Source organism: Bos javanicus, chromosome 1, assembly GCF_032452875.1.
Source record: "Bos javanicus breed banteng chromosome 1, ARS-OSU_banteng_1.0, whole genome shotgun sequence".
Taxonomy (NCBI): Eukaryota; Metazoa; Chordata; class Mammalia; order Artiodactyla; family Bovidae; genus Bos; species Bos javanicus.
The window spans coordinates 943788-959436 of NC_083868.1; the positions used below are offsets into that span (position 1 = coordinate 943788).

The following is a 15649-nucleotide window of genomic DNA, read 5'->3' on the forward strand; positions in this document are numbered from 1 at the left end:
AAGATATAGGGATCTTGAGTGTCTCAGTTTTGCCTATGGTCTGACATCACTGTTGAGCCATATAAAATATATTTCTTGAGTTATGGGACTAGAGACAACCTTATCGGAAATGATAGAGAAAAGTCCTGGTATGGTAGGGTCTAAGAGGTGTAGGTCACCAATTGTGCATGCATGTGTGCTGAGTCGCTCAGTTGTGTCCTATTCTTTGTGACTTCATTGACTACATAGCCAACCCGACTCTGTCCACATAATATTCCACTCAAGGATACTGGAGTGGGTTGCCATTTCCTCCACCAGAGGATCTTCCCAACCCAGGGATTGAGCCTACATCTCTTGCATCTCCTACATTGGCAGGTGGATTCTTTACCACTATCCCTTTAGAAGTCATTGGTCACCAATTAGAGAAATACAATTCTTTTCTATTAGCATTTTCTCATGAAATATCATCACACTGAAGTACTACCTTAAATGTTTGATCTTTCTCTTTTACAGGTAATGTAGGGACAGAACAAATGTCTTTATTTATGGACATTTCTATGTTAGAATCTTTAGTAGAGTTAGTTACATTTTTCTCAACTTCCTTTCTCATCTCACCTGCTGCTGCCTTCTAGTATAGCTCTCTGATATGTACATTTTCATTGGGCAATTTCCCATAGGTTTAAGATCACTAGTTTGTCACAAATTGGAACATGATTATGAGTAAATGGAATATCTTAGTACTAAGACATTGAACATAGATTCTCTTTTAGACAAATGGAAAATTCCAGGAGTCTGGATCAAGATTCCAGTCACAGACGTGTAGATTGATCCTTATTTGCATGTTACAGGGAAAGTCAAGGATCTCTGTCTTCTGCTTTGTCATGTCTTTGATAAAGACATAGACTGTATTATCCTTATTATTTGTTCAGTGTTATTATTCCACAAGCAATGAGGTGGGATAATTAGGGCTCCCTGGGTTGAGAAGAACACTATCTGAAAAAAATTAACTAAGGTTTATTTTGACAATAGATTTACTGAGTCAGAAACAAAAGTAAATGTTAAAGTATCATGTGGAATTAACAATAAAGGCACAGATGTGAACTATTAGAGGGGTCATTCTTAGGGTCACATTGTGAACATGTGATGCAAAGTGTAATTTAAAATTTTCTCACTTCTGCTGCTAGTTTTAGGACTGAAATAATCAGTTATGGTACTAGGCTAGGTTAATCTTTTATGAATTTATAATGTTCAAGAGGACCTAAAAGTGTTATAGAAGGGTTTCACTTAAAATAACTTCCAAATCTTTTGATTTCATATCATCTCTAAATGTTGAAATTATAATTCAAACTAAAAATTTCAATAAGGGTACTGTGCTACTTAAAGAAAAGTTTAAATGGTTATCTTTTTAAATTTTAGACATTTAGCAATCGTGAGTAAGAAACACAGAGAGAGGTTCTAAAAGAGACACTTTGCTTCCTCTTCCAGCTTTGGAAAGGAATAGTTAACCAAGTGTCTTACATCCTTATTTCCCTTAATATTTTTCTTTCTAGGACTGACTCAGATTCTGACAAACAGAAGCCATGTTTCTATCAGAGAGAAGTAAAAGTGGGGCCGTGTTCACTCTCCTGGGCTTCTCCGATTACCCAGAGTTGCAAGTCCCCCTCTTCCTGACATTCTTCACCATCTACAGTGTCACTGTGGCGGGGAATCTTGGGATGATTCCAACCATCAAAATTAACCCCAAAGTGCACACCCCCATGTACTTTTTCCTCAGCCACCTCCCCTTTGTGGACTTTTCTTATTCCTCCATCGTTGCTCCCAACACCATGGTGAACCTCACGGTAGAAGACAGAACCATTTCAGTTGTAGGTTGTGTAATACAATTCTTTTTCTTTTGTACCATTGTGGTGACTGAGTCCTTTTTATTAGCTGTGATGGCCTAAGACTGCTTCGTGGCCATCTACAACCCTCTGCTCTACGTGGTGGCCATGTCCCTGAGACTCTGTGCCAAGTTAGTGGTTGGATCTTATGCTTGGGGAGTAGCTTGCTCCTTGATACTCACCTATACTGTTATCAAATTATCATTTTGAGGTTTCAACACAATCAATCACTTCTTCTGTGAGTTCTCTTACCTGCTTTCCCTCTCTTGCTCTGATACTTATCTCAACCAGTTGCTGCTTTTTATTTTCTCCACCTTTAATGAGGTCAGCACACTCTTCATCATTCTCCTGTCTTATGTGTTTCTTGTCACCATCCTCAAGATGCCTTCAGCCTGTGGTCACCACAAAGCCTTCTCCACCTGCGCCTCCCACGTGACCACCATCAGCATCTTCCCGGGCACCATTCTCTTCCTCTACTCTGTGCCCAGCTCCACACTCTCCAGGCACACAATCAAAGTGGCGTCTGTGTTTACACGGTGGTCATCCCCATGTTGAATCCCCTGATCTACAGTCTGAGAAATAAGGACGTCAAGGACACAGTCTCCAACATCATGGACTCTAAAATATTTTCATAATAAACATTATTCTGGAAGATTTTGCCCTTGATATGTAAATAAACTGTGTCTGCAAAGGTTGGTTGATAAAAAGAAATTTATTATTAATGAAGTGTTAATACGTAAAATAGAAAATACATGTGTTTTGCTTAACCATACTAAACTTGACTTTCTCTCTTACTTACTGGGAAAAAAGTTAGCAATCTTTCAAGTCTTTTTCATTTAAAATTTTAGACAAAATAATCTGATTACAAAGGTTAAAGGACATAAATATCATGTGGCATACTTGTGTAATCTTAATAATTGTTAATTTCATCCTCCTTTTTTAATACCTATGGTAGACTAGGCTCTCAATAATAACATGCCTTCCTCTTACAAAAAGTACAAATAGCAGTTAAGACATAGTGTTCATCCTTCAAGGGATGAAAATTCAATGATGATAGTAGGGCACTTTACAAAGTAGAAATTGTATAAGATATAAAACAATAAGTATAACAGAAGGTTTCAGAGGAAAAATTTCAAGTCCTTAAGAGAGATACTTTTATAAAATAGGTATTATGTACCCTGGTTTGGAAAACAGAAGAGACAGAGTTTTAGGAGACATATTCCAACATTGGAGTTTTATCCAGGAGACTAAAGCCTGAGAAACAAGGAGGTCAGAGTGCAATACTGAGTCAATGATACAACAATAATTTTTTTTAATAGAATAAATACTGTGTTTGCATATTTGGATATTTTTGGATATTGTATATGCAGGTCACTGCAGATGGTGACTGCAGCCATGAAATTAAAAGACGCTTACTCCTTGGAAGGAAAGTTATGACCAACCTAGATAGCGTGTTCAAAAGCAGAGACATTACTTTGCCAACAAAGGTTCGTCTAGTCAAGACTATGGTTTTTCCTGTGGTCATGTATGGATGTGAGAGTTGGACTGTGAAGAAGGCTGAGCACCGAAGAATTGATGCTTTTGAACTGTGGTGTTGGAGAAGACTCTTGAGAGTCCCTTGGACTGCAAGGAGATCCAATCAGTCCATTCTGAAGGAGATCAGCCCTGGGATTTCTTTGGAAGGAATGATGCTAAAGCTGAAACTCCAGTACTTTGGCCACCTCATGCGAAGAGTTGACTCATGGGAAAAGACTCATGCTGGGAGGGATTGGGGGCAGGAGGAGAAGGGGACGACAGAGGATGAGATGGCTGGATGGCATCACTGACTTGATGGACGTGAGTCTGAGTGAACTCCGGGAGTTGGTGATGGACAGGGAGGCCTGGTGTGCTGCGGTTCATGGGGTTGCAGAGTCGGACACGACTGAGCGACTGATCTGATCTGATCTGATCTGGCATGAATGAAAGTTGATAAGACATGGTCTATATTCCCAATGTGTTTTCAAAAGAGCTCCAGTGTGGCAACATAACCAGCTATGATTGTTGTTGAGTCACTCAGTTGTGTCCAATTGTTTTGCAACCCCATGGACTCTAGTCTACCAGGATCCTTTATCCATGGGATTTGCCAGACTGGAGTGGGTTGCCATTTCCTTCTCCAGTGATAGAGTCCACCAGAGACTTAAAAATGGTAGACTAGATCTCAGAAAATTTTACATACAAAAAGGAAGCATGGTGAGTACCTGCCTAACATGCATTTCAAGCTATTATTCTGCCTATGAAGACGTCAAAAACATTATCAGGTTTTTTTTTTCTTTCCTGAATAAAATGTCTGTATCCTTCTCAACTAAAGAAAGTGAAAGTTGCTCAGTCGTGTCCAATTCCTTGTGACCCCATGGACTAGTCCATAGAATTCTCCAGGCCAGAATACTGGAGTGGGTAGCCTTTCCTGTCTCCAGGGAATCTTCCCAACCCAGGGATCGAACCCAGGTATCCCACATTGCATGCAAATTTTTTACCAGTTGAGCCACAAGGGAAACCCTCTCAACTAAACTCCTAGCTTTAAAAAAACAGTACTTGGAGTGGCCCTAAGAGTTGAAAACCAGTAGCCTGTTTGACCACATTCAACATACGAGAAGAAGGCAGTTACTAGCATCCAGACCTATTCAATCTGGCAAATTAGAAATACCAGACCTTGGGACTTTTCTGGTGGTCCAGGGGCTAAAAGTCTACACTCCCAATTCAGGGATCCTGGCTTTGATCTCTGGTCAGGGAACTAGATTCCTTGTGCTGCAACTGAAAGACTCTATGTGCTGCAACTAAGGTCTGGTGTAGTCAAGTGAATAAATATTGAAAAACAGAAATACCAAGTCTTCCAATGTTCTGGTCTGGAGAATTCCATGGGGTCGCAAAGAGTTGGACATGACTGAGCAACTTTTACTTCACCTAACATTAATAGCTCACTTTTGCTTGAATAGATTGTACACTATTCTCTCTATTCAATATGTCTAGATAAATTCTGCAATGTCTACCTGTCAAAAGATCTAAACACTCATAATATTTGAGAGCATTGAATGTAAATGGGAATAGAATCTGTCAGAATTTGTGCTGGAATAGGAATGACACAAATATTTCAGCCAATTTCTCACAATGATCTTTCCTCAAATTTTTGAAAGTAATACATTAAAGTTAGATTGCCTTCTAATTTTGCTGAAGACTAAAATTTTGGAAGTTATATCTTTTAAGGTGATTTGCTATCCAATATGGTAGTTTTCAACATGATCCCAGTTCTTCAGTTATCCAGGTATCCACGCCGCTTTCTACTCTTCTGATTAACAGTGGAATCAATCTCTCCACATTCTGAATGTAGACTACTTTGGGACTAGCTTTGACTGATATAAAAGGTAGCTGAAGAGATATTGTGCCATCTTCAAGCATCTGATGGCCCTGTGGCTTTCTCAAAATCTCTTGGAATTTGCATAATCTCTTAGAAAAACTGCCATGTGAATAAGCACAAGCCAGCCTATTGGATAATGAGCAATATGCCTTACACCCCTATTCCATGAAATAGCATTTAGCAACCTCCCAACTGGAGTACGAGGCCTTCTTAGATCACCGAGACTGCAAAGCTGATAATATACACGTAAGTACACCAGCCAAGATCACATGAGGGTACTGACCTTACTGACTCATGTAATAGTGATCCATGCAATAAGCAGCTGTTTTTTGTTTTTGTTTTTGTTTTTGTTTTTAAACTAGTGTTTTGGAGCAGCTTGTTATGCTGTCTTTAAAACCACTGACATTCTTAATTTCTGATGTTACCACAAAGACATTTTCAAGTCTTATCATATAGCAACTAAGCATATCAGCTTTTCTTAAATGCAACTTGATTAAAATGTGTAATTAAAAAGTTTAGGCAATTTAACTTGTTGATGTCCTTGAATCTTTTGATACAATACTTTAATAAAATTATAGTATCTTATTTGTATAAATATAGTTCATCAAAAACTTACAACTTCATAATTTTATTATATATTTTATTAAAATAATCATTAAATAGAATTCAATTATAAGTTTATATTTAAATTACTTTTAAAAAATACCTGCCTTGCCTTTAAGACTTAGATAAATAGATAAGCAGAGAGTTCATTTTGCCCAGATGATATAAAACATCACTGCCCATGTTGTTCTTTATAGATGTCTTTTTATTCTTCCTGTAATGGAACTCTCTCCCTCAGGGAGATGAATTTTAAAACTGGCAATACTTTCAGGGTATACAAAGAACAACAACAACAAAAATAGATACTAAATAGATATATTATGATCATCAATCCACTAATATCTAATTTCAAAACATCATGTATAGTCTAAAATGCCTGTGTAAAGTCCTTATTTTTTGAGGGAAAAAAAAAGATATATAAACCAGAGAGAAACAAGAAGTCATGTCAAGGGCTGGAAAAATCTTGATTAAAGCTTATGTCAGAAGCTTTCTCTATCTCCTTTATACTTTAATAAAATTTCATTACACACACACACACAAAGAGATAATGTCAGGCTTTCTGGAAAGCAGTACTTCACAGCACTCATGTTTTAAGTTTTGGGAGTTTGTTTTTGCTTTTCTAATTGGGATAATTCGCCAGGTAATACATGAATGAATAAGAGGAATCCTTGTTTCTGAAAAATGAAATTGCATGGACTTCTTGAATTCTTGGTATATTCCAGGGCACACACAACAGACTCTCCTTTAAGCACTGTTGGATGAAGGAGAGGTTATGCAGTCAGATAAGAAGTGACTTGGGAGAGATCCTTCAGGCAGACCCATTAAACGGTCTCTGCATTGAGCCGGGAGCATGGTTTCCAGCACCATCATTGGCTCTGCTCTTCCTAACACAGGGCCAGATGGCAAAAACCAAAGAGCAGCATATAAGCTCATTCTATCAATGATTTCACTTATGACTTTGTGCAAGTTACAGCTGCCAGTGTCTAAGTCATCTTAGATGCTGCATAGCAGTAATCATCTCACTTATTTTCATAGCTATAATCATCTCACTTATTTTTATAAAGATGAAAGGTGTGGGTGGTTGCATTCAGAAGAGTACACAGCACATACAAAGTGATTAGCAAATGTGAGCAATTGCTATTATTCTCAGCAAAGGTGGATCATTATTTCCATCCCTTTCTGGTATTTGGCAGAATGCTATTGTGACTTCAAACCCTATGTCCTCCAGTAAGGAGCTCTAAGTGTAAGACTGGCACAGATTAGAAGACTTATCCACATATTTCATAATGGCAACATAATCCCTGGTTCAGAGGGCAATGTTTGAATGCAGCAAAAAATGCTCTGCAGTTCATCATGACATCTGAAAGGAATTGTGTTGAACTGTGTACCAACTTGGGGCTTTCCAGGTGGCTCAGTGGGTAAAGAATCCACCTGCAATTCAGGTGACGCAGGTTCAATCCCTGGGTCAGGAAGATCCCCTGGAGGAGAGCATGGCAACCCGCTCCTGTATTATTGCCTGGAGAATCCCATGGACATAGGAGCCTGGTGGGCTATGGTCCATAGAGTCACAAAGAGTCAGACATGACTGAAGAGACTTGGTACATGAACCAGCTTTAAATAGCTTTTCCCATCTGACGACATCTCATACAACTCCTTAATTATTTGAGTCCCAAGATGATGTTGCTTGCTCTCAAGATGAAGTTGTTTGTTTGATGTCTTGTTGGTGTCCCACAGAGATCAATGATTGGTTTGGAAGCTTAAGAAATATGAGCTCCAGGGATACACACACATAAAAATGTAAAGCATGTAACATTTTCCCTCATAGCATCTTCACAAACAGGAAGCAAGGCCTATCTCACGGGTTGGTTGGACTACACTCTGTTTTGGGGGAAATGGACTGAACTGTATTTCCTGAGGTGTGGAAGCTTGTTTATTTGTTTGTCTTCTCATAAGGGTAGTATTACTAGCCATGTATGAGAGGTGGAACAATTGTAAAAGAGGGTAGTGACATTAGACATTTTTAAAAGTCTGTAGTTAGCCTGTATTTATAGAGTATTTTAAGAAATGTCCAAATTTTGAGCACTCCATTTTGAAAGTATTTTCACGTTTTGTTCTGAGAAACAATCTCGACAGGACATGGAAACAACTCTATCTGCAGAGCCGAATTTGAAACAGCTGTCAGTTTAAGAGGGAAAGAGTGTGAGCCAACAGGGAGGAATGCTCGATTCCTCTCCCCTCTCCTCCTCCCCCCTCACTTTAACTCCATCCATGGAACCTGGGAAAGACAGCAGGGAGAGTCTCCTGAAGTCACTCTGAGGCTGGGAGTAGGTGCTGAGGGCTCCTCGAAACTGTTCCAGGAGGAACACAGACATGTGAACCACCTCTGAATCAGACAGGAGGGGGATTACTTTGTCCTTGTGCCAAAGGGATTTATAGATGTCTCTCTATAGCAATTTTCTCACATTTGATACCTTTGACATTTTGGCCCAAATTATATTTTGGTCTTTTCATGTGTTGTGGGTGTGTGTGGAGGATGGGGTGGGGAGGGAGATGCTGTTCTGTACCTTCTCAACTATTTAGCAGCATCTTGTGTGCCCAGGGGCTTCCCTGGTGGCTCAGAGGGTAAAGAATCTGCCTGCAATGCAGGAGACCCGGGTTCAATCTCTGGGTCAGGAAACTCCCCTGGAGACAGGAATGGCTACCCACTCCAGTATTCTTGTCTGGAGAATTCCATGGACAGAGGAGCCTGTCAGGCTTACAGTCCCTGGGGGTCTCAGTCAGAAACAGCGGAGTGACTAACCCTTTCACTTTCACTGGTCGGTCCACTAGATGTCAGTAGCAACCCTCCCGATTGTGACAATCAGCAGTATCTTCAGATATTGCTAAATGTCCTGTGGGGTTATAATCGCTCCTGGTTAAGAACCGCTTCTCTCTATAAGTAATCAGTAGCCTGATTTTTCTTTAAAAACTGGAAAAGGTTTTACACAATTATGTACTACTTTGAAATCAGAAAAAGACGAAGTCACTTGTACTGGCCATTGAGGAAAGAAAACCATATCCTCAGAATAATTATGTTTTCAAACCACAATATTTTAATTCGCATGTCCTTTACCTCTTCAAGGGCTTCCCTTGTGGCTCAGCTGGTAAAGAATCAGCCTGAAATGTGGGAGGCCTGGCTTCAATCCCTGGGTTGGGAAGATCCCTGGAGAAGGGAAAGGCTACCCACTCCAGTGTTCTGGCCTGGAGAATTCCATGGACTCTATAGTCCATGGGGTCGCAAGAGTCGGATGCGACTGAGTTACTTTCACTTCATTCACTTACCTCTTTGAGTGGCTCGAGGGTAAAGAATCTGCCTGGAGGATACACCTGAGACGTTCTGTACCTGGGTTGGGGAGATACCCTGAAGGAGGAAATGGCAACCCACTCGGTATTCTTGTCTGAGAAATCTCATGGATGTAGTGGCTTAGCAGGCTACAGTCCCTAGAGTTGTAAATAGCTGGACACAACTGAACACACACGCACACATTAACCTTTCTGAAGTTATTTGAAGAATGTGGAAAATACCAGATGTGTTGGGATTTAGTCCAGATTTTTTACCCCCTGAAAATAACCAACTGGTGCCTCCAAATCATTTTATTGTTACTAAGGGTGAGTAGAGAAAATACCCTTCATTGGCATTTTCAATATGTCAAAAGCTTTGAATATATATCTCCTTTATTAAAAAAAAAAAACATAACCCTTAAAACTTTTATGTTTTGTGAGAATTCAAGCAAGATTCTTTTCTAAAGTTTCTTTTTAAAGTTATCAGAATAAAATACTTATATTTAATGGATGTTGTGAAGATCAGATATACAATGCAGCTTATGTATGCATGTATAATATTCTGTGTGTGCAACCTGATTTACTACGTTTTTACTTGCCATCTTATCATAATCATTTTTAGATCATTAAAACTTCATTTATGGCAAAGCCACTACAATATTGTAAAGTAATTAACCTCCAATTAAATAAATTTAGATTTTAAAAAAAAGCAAACTTCTTCAAAGAGCTGTGATTTTCTATATGTATGCAGTGTATCTTTGAACTTTTTTCCTGTTGCTCGACACTTTATTTCTAAATTTTGCTTTCATAAATAATGGTGCAATGCAGCAGCAAGCATTTCTGTTAATTACATGTTCACATCATTGTTTAGCTCTTCAAATAGAGCTAAAACAGAGGATATATTTGTCAAATAGGTGTTCATAAGGCTTGAGAGTCACAGTTACAGAATGTCAGATTTTGAATATCAGTTCCCTGAAGAATGACAGACAGTGTGTGCCATAATTAACAAAATTGCTATGCAAATTTTATAGGAAAATATACTAATATAGATTATAAAATCTGCTTTCCCAGCTAAACCATATTTAAATAAATGAAAACTTGTGAATTAGCAATCTTAAATAAGCATACTTCATATATTTCATTATAAAAAATTTTCTAAAAAATTATCCACTGAATCCTAATACTTTGAGAAATGATTAAATAGTAAGTCAGTAAAAAGGTATTGGAATATTTTTAATAACCATTTTATTGACCTATAGTTAATTTTCAATGCTGTGTTCCTTTCAGGTCTACAGTAAATGATTCAGATATATCTATATCTATGTAACTGTATCTATTCTGTATAAATATAGATATATCATATTCTTTTTCAGAGTCTTCTCCATTATAAATTATTATAAGATATGGAATATTGTCCCCTTTGCAGTATAATAGGTCATTGTTATTTATTTTATATATAGTGACTGAAATTTGCTCAGTAGTGTCCGACTCTTTGCTACCCCTTGGACTATACAGTCCATGGAATTCTCAGGCCAGAACACTGGAGTGGGTAGCCATTCCCTTCTCCAGAGGATCTTCGCAACCTAGGGATCAAACCCAGGTCTCCCACATTGCAGGCAGGTTCTTTGCCAAATAAGCCAACAGGGAAACCCTTATATGTAGTGCTGTGTATATATTAATTTAATTTTAAAAAATGGATAATTAAATAATATTTGATATCTTTCTGATGATTCAGTTCTAAGCTCTGAATTATATATAACTAGTTTAAGGAATCATACAGGCTCATATGGATGCAAGTCTTTCCTGTGATCTGTGAAGTAAACTAGGGACTCGATGTATTTGAGTGATGCAATTTCTGAGCTTTTCCTAAACTTCCCCAAAGCAATGCCTTATTTATTTGTTATAAAATGTACCCTATATATCATCATGTCTCTTTTAGGAGAATGCTTCTGCTGCTGCTAAGTCACTTCAGTCATATCAGACTCAGTGCCACCCCATAGACAGCAGCCCACCAGGCTCCCCGGTCCCTGGGATTCTCCAGCAAGAACACTGGACTGGGTTGCCATTTCCTTCTCCAATGCATGAAAGTGAAAAGTGAAAGTGAAGCTGCTCAGTCATGTCCAACTCTTAGAGACTCCATGGACTGCAGCTTACCAGGCTCCTCCATCCATGGGATTTTCCAGGCAAAAATACTGGAGTGGGTTGCCATTGCCTTCTCCCCTTTTAGGAGACAGTCAAAACTAAATTGGGGATGATCTCATGGAGAATAACTATTAATATTTTTCTGCAACCATGGTAAAGGGAGGACATGGACAAGGAAAACTGCACTGCTGTGACAGACTTCCTCCTTGGATTCTCAGATGCCCCTGAGCTCAGAGTCTTCCTCTTCCTGCTGTTTCTTTCCATCTATAGAGTCGCAGTTTGGGGAAACCTGGGCATGATTGCTCTCATTCAGGTCAGCTTTGGACTCCACACCCCCATGTACTTTTTCCTCAGCCACTTGTCCTTTGTGGATTTCTCTTACTCCACTATCGTCATGCCGAAGATGCTAGCTAACATCTTAAATGAAGACAGCCATTTCCTTCCTGGAATGCACTGTGCAATTCTACCTGTTTTGCACATTTGGGATAACTGAGGTCATTCTGCCGGCAGTGATGGCCTATGACTGCTTTGTGGCCATCTGTGACCCACTGCTCTACATGGTCACCATGTCCCGAAATCTCTGCATGGAGTTGGTGTCTTGTTGCTATCTCAATACTACTGTATGTTCTGTTACTCACTTGTGTTTAGCTCTTCAGATCCCATCCTACAGATCAAATGTGATCAACCACTTCTTTTGTGATCTTCCCGCTGTCTTGTGTCTTGCTTTCTCTGATGTCACCGGGAATCGATTGGTGCTATACATTGTGGCCACTTTCAATGAGGTTATCACCACTGTGGTCATCCTCACGTCCTACTTGTTTATTCTCATCATCATCCTGAGGATGCGCTCTGCAGACAAAAGATGCAAAGCTTTTCCACGTGTGCTTCCCACCTCACTGCCATCATCGTCTTTCACAGAACAGTCCTTTTCATTTATTGCCAGCCCCACTCTGGCAACAGCATGGGCACTGACAAAGTGGCCACAGTGTTCTGCACTGTAGTGATCCCCATGCTGAACCCCCTGGTCTATAGTCTGAGGAACAAGGATGTGAAAGAAGTGCTCAGAAAAGTGGTAAGCTCCAAAATATTATCCTAGAGAATATTTTCCTAGCAGGACTCAGGGTTAGAGATTGGAGGCTGATGAAAGGGTAATGATGCGTTTCAGTGTTGGAGTGAAAAGAGCAGTCAAGATGTGAATAGCTATGAGTGAGTCTTTTTAATTCTCTTTGTGCCTTTTCAATTTACAAGTTTAGGATTGATTGAGAATATTTCAAAATGTGCAGCCTACTTCTTTGCTTTGATGCTATATAAAATGTTTTAAATTGGACAGTATACTGGACTGTTAAGGCACACAAATTTAATTTTCTCTTAGACTTTCATGAGTTTAATGGACTAAGTATCACATTGTATTTTAACATCCATTATGGGGACTACGATTCATTTCATAATTGAACACCTATTATTTTACAATAAGGAACACACCTTTGTCAGTTTTTACAGAGAATAAGATTCCATATGTGTATATAAATATAAATATATATATTCTCTTTATTGTTTTGTTCTTACTTCCTTTATTATTTTTTGTTTTTGTCATTGCAGTGTCCAGTGGTTTAGGGGTTTCATATATTATCACATATGAATAATAGAAATATTGATAATAATTACATTACAGAAATTTTAGGGGAATTAAATTACATGTCAAGTGAAAATAGCCTAGGAATATACCTAACACATAATTGGTCATCTCTTTATGTATGTGTATATGTGTGTCTCTTTCATGCATTGGAGAAGGAAATGGCAACCCACTCCAGTATTCTTGCCTGGATAATCCTAGGGACAGAGGAGCCTAGTGGGTTGCCGTCTATGGGGTCACAGAGTCGGACACGACTGAAGCGACTTAGCAGCAGCATATGTGTGTGTGTGTGTGTGTGTGTGTGCGCGCATAGATGTATATTGTCTATTGCACTTGACAGTATTGTGCTTTGCAGATACTGCATTTTTACAGATTGAAGATTTGTGGCAACCCTGCATCAAGCAAGTCTATTAGCACTGTTTTTCCAGCAACATTTGCTCACTCCTATCTCTGTCACATGTCATATTTTGGTAATTCTGGCAATATTTTAAACTTTTTCATTACTGTGTAAGTTATGGTGATCTGCCATCTCTGATGTTACTATTGAAAAAGATTATAACCCACTGAAGGTTTACATGGTGTTAGCATTTTAAAGTATTTTTCAACTAGAATATGTGTATTTTTTAGTTTTTATTGATTTGCAAAAAGTTTTTAAATTATTTTATTTTATTTGGCTGTGCTGGGTCTTCTATGTGGCATGTGGACTTCTCTAGTTGCAGTGTTTGGGTTTAGTTCCCTGTGGCATGGGGTATCTTAGTTGCCCCCAAGGGATCAAGCACAGGTCCCCTGAAAAGGACAGTGGATTCTTAACCACTGGGCCACTAGGGAAGTCCCAATATATGTACATTTCTTAGACATAATATTTCAGTGTACATACTTAGACATATGCACACTGAAAATGTGTTTGACCTGCTTTATTACTGATATTTGCCTTGTTGGAAAGAGAAAGTGAAATCGCTCAGTCGTGTCCAACTCTTTGTGGCCCCATGGACTGTAGCCTGCCAGGCTCCTCCGTCTATGGGGTTTTCCAGGCAAGAATACTGGAGTGGGTAGCTGTTTCCTTCTGCAGCGCATCTTCCTGACCCAGGGATCGAACCAGGGTCTCCTGCACTGCAGGCAGGCTCCTTACTGTCTGAGCCGTCAGGGAAGCCTAATTTGCCTTATCACAATAAAGTGAATATACCAAACCTATAATATCTCCCAGCTATGTCTGTATGCTTATAAATGTATATGCCTACATATTATGTAGATATATTAATATATTATATATGTGTATGTATTGGTTGGTTGTTGTTTAGTCACTAAGTTAGGTTCGGATCTTTTGGGACCCCATGGACTATAGACCATCAGGTACCTCTATGTATGCAATTATTTAATAACCATTGTTATGAAGAGCAGCATTGCTGACTTTTGCCTCTTTTCTCACTTTCAATTACTTTCTTCTGGCTTACTTTAAAAATATGCATTAAATGCTTACTGTGACTCATAGGTGGACTTCTAACCTCTGTGTACATTTCTTTTCTGTGTCTTGATGAAATGACCTTTGTTCATCCTTCCTTTATGTGTTTAAACTTCATTTCTTCCTTCAACCTTGGCTCATATGTGTCACTGATACTTTATTTGTGCTTCCATTATGATTTATGTAAATTTCTACATTAAATTCACTTGCTCAATGAAGCATCTCTCTGTGTGTCTATACTAACGTTAGAAAGCACTACACTGGAGTTTATGAAAACCGGGATAGGCAATTTGACTCTGATTTTTTAATTTGACAAGTAACACAAACTTCTCAATTTCTCAGTTTCCTCAAGTTTGAACAATGGTTATTACTGTTAACCTCTCAACATTATACCGAGATTACATTTTGACAACATGTAGGTACTCACTGGCACTAGGAAGATCCTTTATGTGTGTTTCAGTGAAATCTTTGGGGCCTGGAACTATTTATTCTTTTCTCTCTCACTATCACGTATTATATTTATTTTTTTATTAGATAGATGAATAAAAACTGGTATATAAACTGTATGTATATTGAGCTTTTGGGGGGTGTTAGTTCTAAAAGGTCTTGTAGGTCTTCACAGAACCATTCAACTTCAGCTTCTTCAGCATTACTGGTTGGGGCATAGACTTGGATTACTGTGATATTGAATGGTTTGCCTTGGAAATGAACAGAGATCATTCTGTCGTTTTTGAGATTGCATCCAAGTACTGTATTGTCACCCTGCTTATTTAACTTATATGCAGAGTACATCATGAGAAACACTGGGCTGGGAGAAGCACAAGCTGGAATCAAGATTGCTGGAAGAAATATCAATAACCTCAGATATGCTGATGATACTACCCTTATGGCAGAAAGTGAAGAGGAACTAAAAGCCTCTTGATGAAAGTGAAAGTGGAAAGTGAAACAGTTGGCTTAAAGCTCAACATTCAGAAAGTGAAGATCATGGCATCTGGCCCCATCACTTCATGGCAAATAGATGTGTCAGTCACTCTTCTAATATATTATTTGCAAGACAGATGTTCAGATCCATCCATCAGGAAGAATGTCTCTGACCAAGAGAAATATAACCATTGGGGCCACATTCGCCCTCTTGGGTTCTCAGACTACCCAGAACTGCAAGCCCCCTCTTCCTGGTATTTCTGGTCTACAACTTCAGCATAGCAGGGAACCTTGGTGATGATGGTCATCATCAAAGTTAA

General features: G+C 38.9%; 3 pseudogenes; all 3 read left to right on the plus strand.

Annotated features, from left to right (window-relative positions):
• The window catches only part of LOC133228509 (olfactory receptor 5D18-like), a 45351-nt pseudogene extending 41751 nt beyond the window's left edge, over positions 1–3600 (plus strand).
• Positions 1–12867, plus strand: part of LOC133229033 (olfactory receptor 5L1-like) — a 40049-nt pseudogene extending 27182 nt beyond the window's left edge.
• The window catches only part of LOC133227859 (olfactory receptor 5D16-like), an 85799-nt pseudogene that overhangs the window by 27166 nt on the left and 42984 nt on the right, over positions 1–15649 (plus strand).